The sequence below is a fragment of the Propithecus coquereli genome, unplaced genomic scaffold, assembly GCF_000956105.1.
Source record: "Propithecus coquereli isolate 6110/MARCELLA unplaced genomic scaffold, Pcoq_1.0 Scaffold222, whole genome shotgun sequence".
Taxonomy (NCBI): domain Eukaryota; kingdom Metazoa; phylum Chordata; class Mammalia; order Primates; family Indriidae; genus Propithecus; species Propithecus coquereli.
The window spans coordinates 1773904-1783174 of NW_012147412.1; positions in this window are offsets into that span (position 1 = coordinate 1773904).

A 9271-nucleotide genomic window follows, 5' to 3' on the forward strand; every position below is an offset into this window, starting at 1 on the left:
AAACAAAAAATAAACATAGACAAAGGTAATTCATGGCCAAAAGAGGGTATGAAAGTAAGACATTTGTTGTGAAAATTGTGCTTATAACCTGTAACAATTGATGGTGGGTGCACTCAAGATATGAATTCAAACAAAAACTGTACGTCTTACTCTAATAAACATTTATGAAAAAATCTAATGGTTAGGTGAATTGAAACAATTCACCTCACATATCCAGATTTAATGTTTCTTACCTGAGCAGTTGAATGAATACATAACCATTAATAGCAGCAGGATTATATTAGAATCAGCTATCTTAATAAACTTTATAGATCTGGTTGATAATTAACATAATAACCTGAACTTAATTAGATGCTCACATTAAGTGCTGGCAATAAGCAAATGCTTTCTTTGATATCCACTTTAAGTGCATACTAAATATCACAGCATGGTCCAGTAAGAATATACACGAATAGAGTCAATGGTGTTTGATGAAATTAGTCAGAATAAATAAATCATACTCATATTCATACCACCCCAGGGGGATGGGGGAGGGCACAGGGAAGAGTTTTGTTTACTTATCTTAACATCATCATGCAGAATCCAATGTTCCAAACCATAAAGAATTAATCCTCTCACTGAAGTTATTTTTTTTATGGTATTGTTTTTGACAGGAGGAAGCACTTGTCCGCTAGAAAAGGACCTGTAAAACGTTAGGAGGCTCCTCCACAGCAGGAACCAATGTTCTCTTTGTTATAACTCAACCTACGATTTTCTCTCTTTCCAACGCAGGTACATAGACCGAAAAATGGGCATGCACCACCCAGGATTCTATAGAAAAATTCCCGAAGTGATCATTGTAGTGCTCCTTCAACTCTGAGCTCCTTGGGGACATTTCCTGCAAAATTTCCCTATTATTAATTGGCCTCTACAGCAAAGTTGGATGGTAACTTGAAATTCACAAGTGTATAAGGGTACAGAATCTCCCCCACCTCATTCCTTTTTTTTTTTTAACAGTATTCAATTTTATTGTTTGTTTATTTTAAACTGCTTTGTTAGGGTATCACTGATAAACAAAAAACTGCACATATTTAATATGTCCAGTGTGATGAGTTTGGACATATTCATACACCTGTGAAACCATCACCACAATCAAGGTCATGGACATATCTATCACCTCCAAGTTTCCTTATATCCCTTTGTCTTATTTTTCTTTTTTTGTGGTAATTCTAAATAAAGGACAGGACTTCAGATTTGGTACAGCAGTCCTGGAAGCCAGACTCACATGAGTTCTATTCCAGGGGATGTGCCAGGAACTAGTGACATCAGCGCCCTGTCCCTTTGTTACATTGGAGCAAGTTGTTCACAATAGCAGGGAGGAAACAAAAATCTATTCTTTTCCTGGAGGTCACCACCCTGGTTCCTCAGGAATCGTGAGTGCCTTGAATCTCATAGGCCAATACTGGCTGTCCTACGGCCTGTGTTACCTTGGCCAACCCCCTCACCCTTCCTGGCCCTATTTCAGACCAAAACCCCAAGGCTGGACAACTGATACTGGATATTGTTGGAGGGACCAGGAGGGACCACCAGGGAAGCCACACTCGTGCACATCTTTCCTCCCTCCCTTATTCTCTTGTGAAAACCTAGCTACCTCATTCTTCTTGACCTTCATGTATTTAATTATTCAGAAATGTCAGGCTTGTCCTTGCATGGTGCACGTTAGGGATGCTCTGTATGTGTTTGATGATGTATTCCAAGGAAAGATAAAGATTCCTGGGGAGACTTCTCTTCTTTACTTCTTTCCTACGTGTCCATTCCTGGCTCTGCATAGTGTAGCCTCAGACGATGCTATTCACCATTGTGCTGTTTATTGTAACAAGGGTTAAGTATGTGAGTTTGGGCATTCATTAGACAGACCTGGCTTGGATCCTGCCTGTTGCCACTTGCTAAGTTTGAAGATCTGGGAAAGATATTTAACTTCTATGGACCTCATCTTCATCATTAATAAAATGATAACATAATGCCAAGAATTATTGTAGCACTATCATAGTGCCTGGCAGACAGTGGGTTTTCAATCCATCTGTTAGAAAGAGTCTGAGATTTGATCTTTACCTTTTACAGTTTTAGGAGGAAGGCCATGATTTTTTTTACCCTGTGCTGTATAAGACATGGTCTTTGTAGATATTAAGGGTCCAAGGTGAAATGCGTTTTTATTTCTCTTTTAAACAATAAGAAGAACACTCTCCCTAACTACCCAAATGGAGATGAGCCTTAAATCAAACTGTATTTACTTGAATTAATACATTTTGACAATCTTGTTCTGGATCTTGAATAACCCAAGGCCAAATGCCACCCATATTTAGTTAAGTAAGTTGCATGAGTCTCCTACATAGATGTAAACACTGCTAAGAAAGGATGAGTGCTCTAGGCATTTGTATTTTCCACAAGTGTGCCATAAATTAAAAGGAAATACCAAACTTTCGCTCCTCTTGTTTCACCAATACTTATTAAGCCACTCCTAGGTGACAGCCACTGTGCTAGATGCTGAGACTGTCATAAGAAATGAGATAAGTGTTGGCTCTGTCTTCATGGAGCTTAGAGTCTAGTAAGGAGAACCCATTGCCAAGAAACAAACGAATCAAATAAACCGATGTGGACCATGAAACAAACCGCGTGCCTCAAGTCAGAATAGCGGTAGAGAGACCTGCCTTAGACGGTGTGGTTGGTAACGGCCTCTCTCAAGGGGTGATTTAGAGGCTAAGAAGATGACAACCAAGGGAAGGGGGAGAGAGAAATTGCTGCATTAAAAGGAAACTACCGGTAGGAGAGATTGAGATTGGGAAGCTCTGTGAGCTGAACGAATGAAAGAGAAACAGACCAGCAAGAACTTGGGAGTGGGAGAGTCTTTCCTAGGAAACAAGATCCTATTTCTCCTGTTGCCTCCCAGAGTATGTCAGGAGCCCACTTGAAAATGCTCTCAGAAAGCTCTACTTACATATTTAACAATTTACAAATCGACGTGTTATTAAAGCAAATTGGGAGTTTCAATAGAGTGTATCAATTTGGGAAGGTCATTTCAGGTTTGGCAACCTGAATCGGTAACCAGAATTGCACTTTTCTTTTTAATGGTCTATTGCCGTCTTTTAGTACAGAAAACTGTTACACCTCAATCTCTGTGTTAGGAACCATCTGGAGGCACCTTTAATATGTAGCCGGGTTTCTCTTTATGACGAATTGTAATACAGTCGTAGTCGCTGACATTTTCCCTTGCTCCATTGTCTTCAGGGTTTTTGAAAACAATAATTCTAAGTTCTTGAAAATTAAATAAAAATTGTCCGCAGGCTAAATGAAAATGTTTTCGGAGCACTTTGATAACACTGTCAACTTCATTGTTCGGCTCATATCAAGCTTCTTACTGGGCTAGGTCAGTTTGACCTGCTCTAGCTTTTTTTGCAGATTAAAATCACACATCCTCTCCTCCCTCCCACCTACACTTCTGGAAAGACATATACTCACAAACTGTAGAAACTGAGCAACCCTGCCCCAAAAGTTCCATGCCCTTTCCCTGGCACCTTGACCCTGTTCTAATCACCAGTCCCGTCGTGGTGGTGAGGGGCAGCGTCCTGCTTCTGACCCCAGAATGGAGCTGCGGTGCCCAGCACTGACCCAGGAAGGAACAGCCTCGGAGCTCAGGGGTAGCAGATGGACTCCTGCTATCGACTGCTCCTTCCGTTTATTCCTCTCTGAGCCCTCCCTCCTCACTCACATCGACTTAGATGCACCTCACTGACTTTAGCAACAAATGAATAGATCTTTTGAGAGGAAAGAACTCTTTGTCACCGTCCTTCATGGGTCTTTAAAACATGATAATAGTAATGATAATGAAAGCAATAACTTCCTCCATCATTTACTGTTAATGAGTTAATATACGTAAGGCACTTCTTAATGCCTGGTGTATATTAAAATGGGCAATACATATTAAATACTAGCTAGTATTATTATCATTGTTATCATGTAGTAAGCACATACGAAGTCCCATTTAATCATTGCAAGAACCCCACAGGGTAGCAGATATTTTACACCCATTTAAAAGAGAAGAAGTGAAGACTCCAAGAACTCAAGTGTCCAAATTCACATACCTGATACATTTTGGATCTGAGATTCAAATCCAGTCTCCATAGCCTAAGTGTCTATCCCTTAAGTTGACTTTGTTTATCTTCAGGTAGGAATGATTTGGGGATAGTCCTCGTAAAAGTTTGGGATATCATCAAGCTGAAAGATTCTCTTGGACTTGAAAATTCTATGATGAAGACTTAGATGACTTATTCAACACGAAATGCATCTGGGTGGGGTGGGGGAGGAACAGAAAAAAAGAAGAAGAGAAGAAACGTTGATTGAGTAAATATGTAGACATTTATATTTATTCAGTATATACGTTAATTATTTACGCATATTATATATGTGTATATAAACATGCATATAAAGTCCTTAGGAGTTTTTCTTCTTCTTTTTTTTTTATCATTTCTTTTTCTTAGAAATTAATTTGTACAAAGTCACCCAGTTAGCCAGTGGTCAATTCAAAATTCAAACCCGGGTTGGTCTGGCCTCAGAGCCCAGTCTCCTGCCTACGACTCCAGGGTCGTGCATTTATGCTCCAATTCCATCACCCTACTACACTGCAAGTGCTTTAACAATAATTTCATATTTTTTACAAAGGTACTAAAATAGTGCCTCAAAGAGGGCGGGGAAGATAGCTTCTGTGGAGAACAGTCAGAGAAACAGCCAGACAGTTGTGTTTGGGGGAGGGGTTTTCAATACGGAACTGCCCAGAGGTGTGAAGATGGATGCGCTGACCTCTTGGGTCCTTCCCAGTAACAGAGCTCCGGGATTTATTTGCCAATGAAAATGTCAGGCTTTTTCTTCCATAAAATGATGTATGATGGTCTGAGTACATTCCCCACTTCCACCCCTAACTCCTTATATCTGATTAAAAAGCAAAGATTAAATCAGCAGGAAGAATTTCTCCAGGAATAATGAGGTTTTCCTGAGACAAAGAAACAGGAGCTATCAGGGGAGGGAAAAGAGAAATAGTCGGGGAAGGACAAGTTGATCAAGTATAAAGTGACAGGACAAAGGACAGGTGCAGTTGAGCCGTGAAGGCCATCACTTTGCATTAATCAACAGACATGAAGTGAAACCAGATCTCTGCTTTTAAAAAATATATACGCTCATTAAAGAAAATGAATGCATATGAAATGATTTGAGAACCGTGCATTTTTAACAAGGAGGCAAGAGGCCAGCCTCGAATCAGAATTCATTCCACGAATATTCATTGAGTGCTTACTCTGTGCCAGACACTGCTCTGAGTATGAGGGATACAGAAATGAGCGAAACAGATTGAAATCTCTGTCCTGCTGGGGCAGGCAGAAAACACACGAGGTAAGTAAGTAAGACACGTAGGAGTCTATTCAGCATCAAGTGCTGTGTGGAAAACAAAGCAGAGACATGGGCAGGAAAATCCACTGGCAGGGCAGGAAGCTGCAGCATTTGACAGGGCGATCAGGGACGCCTCACCGTGAAGGAGACACCTGAGTAAAAGGGCCAAGGGCAGAAGACAATGAGCGATAAGGACATCTGGTGGAAGAGAATTCCAGGCAAGGGAACTCGGTACAAGCTCCTGAGGTGGGCGTGGGCCTGGTGCCTTAAGAAAGGGTGCGGTGGCTCACGCCTGTAACCCTAGCACTCTGAGAGGCTGAGGCAGGAGGATCACTTGAGGCCAGGAGTTCAAGACCAGCCTGAGCAAGAGTGAGACCCCATCTCTACAAAAAATAGAAAAATGAGCTGGGCATGGTGGCACATGCCTGTAGTCCCAGCTAGAGAGGCCAGAGAATTGTTTGAGCCCAGGAGTTTGAGGTTGCAGTGAGCTATGACGATGCCACTGCACTCTACCCAGGGTGACAGAGCAAGACCCTGTCTCAAAACAAAACAAACAAAAAAAAAATAAATAAAAAATTAAAAAAAAAACAAAAACAAAAAAAAGAAAGGGTGAGGATGCTGATGTAGCTGAGCAGAGGGTGGAGTCGGAGGTGAGAGACCCGCATCATACAGACCACTGAAAGGATTTCAAAGGATTTTGGCTTTCATGTGGAATGAGACAGGACCCATTGCAGGACTGAGCAGAGGAGAGATGTGATCTGACTTTGTGACAGCGCTGCAGGATCAGGGGACCGGGTACAGGGAATAGGCTATACCCTGGGGAGGGTAAAGCAGAGAGGCCACTGTTCGGATTTCATAAAACGCAGAGTTCCTGGCCCTTCCACTTTCCCCCAGCCTGCAGGATCCTCCTGCCTGTTTTCTGCTTCTCTAGCCAGGCCGACTCAAGCACCGATCACCATTTCCTTGGCTGGCATCTCCTCCCTCATTCTTCTAGTGCTCATGTCAAATCTTCACTCTTCTCAAGCCCCAGAAGGGGCCCTCCTCCTATTGCGTCAAGAAAACTGAGGTCACCGGTGTGAACTTGTTCTACTCCCTCCCTCTCCTCCTGCCTCTGTCAAAAAGAACGTCAACAACCAAGCAACCCTATCTCACTTGTAAACACACTTCCCTCTTCTTCAGGATCTCAGGGAATAGGGCACCTCTCCTCCTATTCAAGATAACCCCCATCTCACTCTCTCTCTCTCTCTCTGTCTCTCACACACACGGCGCCTCCTGTCCGCCCCCATACCAGCTTTCATTCATTACTTCCTTTCCCCTTTGGGACCTTGCTCCATCCATAATCTCCTTTCTTCTATAAATGCGTTCTCACGCTTTCTATTAGCTCATTGCCCTCAGCCTATAAATATATCAAGACGCACATACTGAGGAGCAAGTCTCTTTTGACCTCTCCTTTACTTCTCAGCAAAACTTCTTGAAAATAGCACCTATACTTGTAGTCTTTACTTCCTCACTTGTAAACCCACTGCCACATGGCTTCTGAACCTACCACTCGACTCAAACCGCTTTCAAAAGCATCACTTCTAAATTTTCAAAGCCAATGGACACTCCCAGTCAGACTGTAACTGGGCCTTTCCTTTGACACCTTTTTTTTTCTTTTGCAGACAGGGTCTTGCTCTGGCTCCCGGGCTACAGTGCAGTGGTGCAATCACAGCTCACTGCAACCTCAAACTCCTGGGCTGAAACAATCCCCCTGCCTCAGCCTCCTGAGGAGCTGGGACTACAGGTGCACCCCACCATGCCCGGCTAATTTTTTTATAGAGACTGGGTCTTGCTCTTGCTCGGGCTGGTCTCGAACTCCTCCCAAGATGCTAGGATTACAGGTGCGAGCCACCATGCCTGGCTTCATTTGACACCTTTTTATCCATTTTTTTCTAAATTCTCTGCTTCCTTGACATCTCTCATGCTTCTTCTTCCATATCTCTGATCATTGCTTTTTGTCCTGTTTCACAGGGTCTTTCTCCTCTGCCAACCTCTTAAATGTTTGCATTCCCCCAAGGGTTTCCTTCTGGTCCACTGATTTACTTTCCTACACTGTCCAGCACAGTCACAATTTTCACGCTCACCTCCCTACGCTGATGGCTCCCAAATGTAAATCTCCAACACTGACGTTGCTGCTGGGCTTTAGACTCCTACCCGACTGCAGTCTGCTAGACACCTCCCCTGGAGATCCACACATGGAAATCAACACAGCCAAACTAAATGCATCGTTGCTTCCCATCTCCCATTTGGATCCTTTTCCTTTGCTTCCTCTCTCTGCAACTGGCATTATAATCCGCTTAGTTACCAAAGTCAGAAAACTGGGACTCATCCCAGATTATTCTAACTCACACCACCACAACTAGTCAATCGTCAAACCTTCTTTATGTGGTCTCCTAACCACAGACTTGATCAGGCTGCCCTCTGTGCTTCCTCCCTGCAGTAGCTCAGGCCTCAACCTCCCTGATGCATGCTACTGCAGTCACTTTTAGCCTGGTCTCCTTGCCTTCCCTCTTATTTCTGCCCCATGCCCCACCCCAATATCCGTGCTCTACACTGTTGCCAGAGAAGTAATCTAGGATGCAATTCTGAGTGGGTTACCCCCAAGCTTAGAACCCCATTCAGAGGGATCTCACATATGCCCTTTGAGATCAAGGCCTTCCTTGACTGGCTCTTCCAAACCCGGCAAACCACATCTCCTGCCCTCCCCACTCCACACCTTATATTCCCTGTGCGTTGAGATTCTAGGAGATCCACTACACAGCACCTCTCTTCCCTGTTGGGGTTTTGAAGCAATTAAGTAACAAGACAAGGAGACCTCACATGAGAGAGCAGCATACCCCTTTATTACTGATTAAGTCAATACTGCAGAACATGACTTCCCTCTGCAGAAAGGGTGCTTCCTCACTGTGAACCCGGGAATGAGATAAGCACGTGCTCCCTGTCAACAGCTCACTTCTATCAGGAAGAGAAGAGAGCTGAATCAGGCACCCTCCCAGTATCCTTCTCGCATTTACTAATCAGAATTCACCCTGCCCTCCGCACCATGAGGAGAGGTAAAGAAAGGGCCAGAGTGGATAGGGGAGCCATTGGGAATGAGCCACAGGAGTGGGGGAGGGGCATCCAGCGAGACACCCTTCACGCAATCCCTTTCTGGTGTTGTTTTGACTCCCTAGAATACCCTTCCCCCATTTCTGCACCTGCGTAACTCCAAGACTCAGCTCGGATTTGACCTCCTTGAGTTCCCAGTGTGTGCCCCTTCTTTGCGCTCATGGTTCCATCAGAACATTTACCTTAGTGTAGCTACTGTCTGTTAATTTGCATATTTTCTTTAAGCATCATATCATTCTCTTTTTATTCCCAGCACCCGGATAGGACTGGAGTAGAGGAGGTACTTAAGAAATGCGCAGTGGACTGAGCAGAGATCACCCAGACGAGACTCTTCCTTTGATAAGCGACCTTTAAAAGCCACTTATTCTTGGAGTCAGGCAAATTTGGTTTCTAATTCTAGGTCTACCACTTATTAACTGTGGGACCTTGCTCAAATTACTTTGTCCTTTCTAAATCCCAGTTTTCTAATCTGTAACTTGAGGATAATATGCCCTTCCTTAGGTGATTGTTGTGATAATGAAATAAGATATAATAAATAAATAACGTAGCTCACTTATGCTTGGCACAGCACCCATGCTAAATAAATGGTAGCTATTTTTATTTTATTGCTGTTCTCATTAGTAAATTATATTTTATTTGAAATAAAATTTTAGTTGAAATAATATGGCAATAAATAATAGGATAATTCCTACCCTCAAGGAACTTGGAG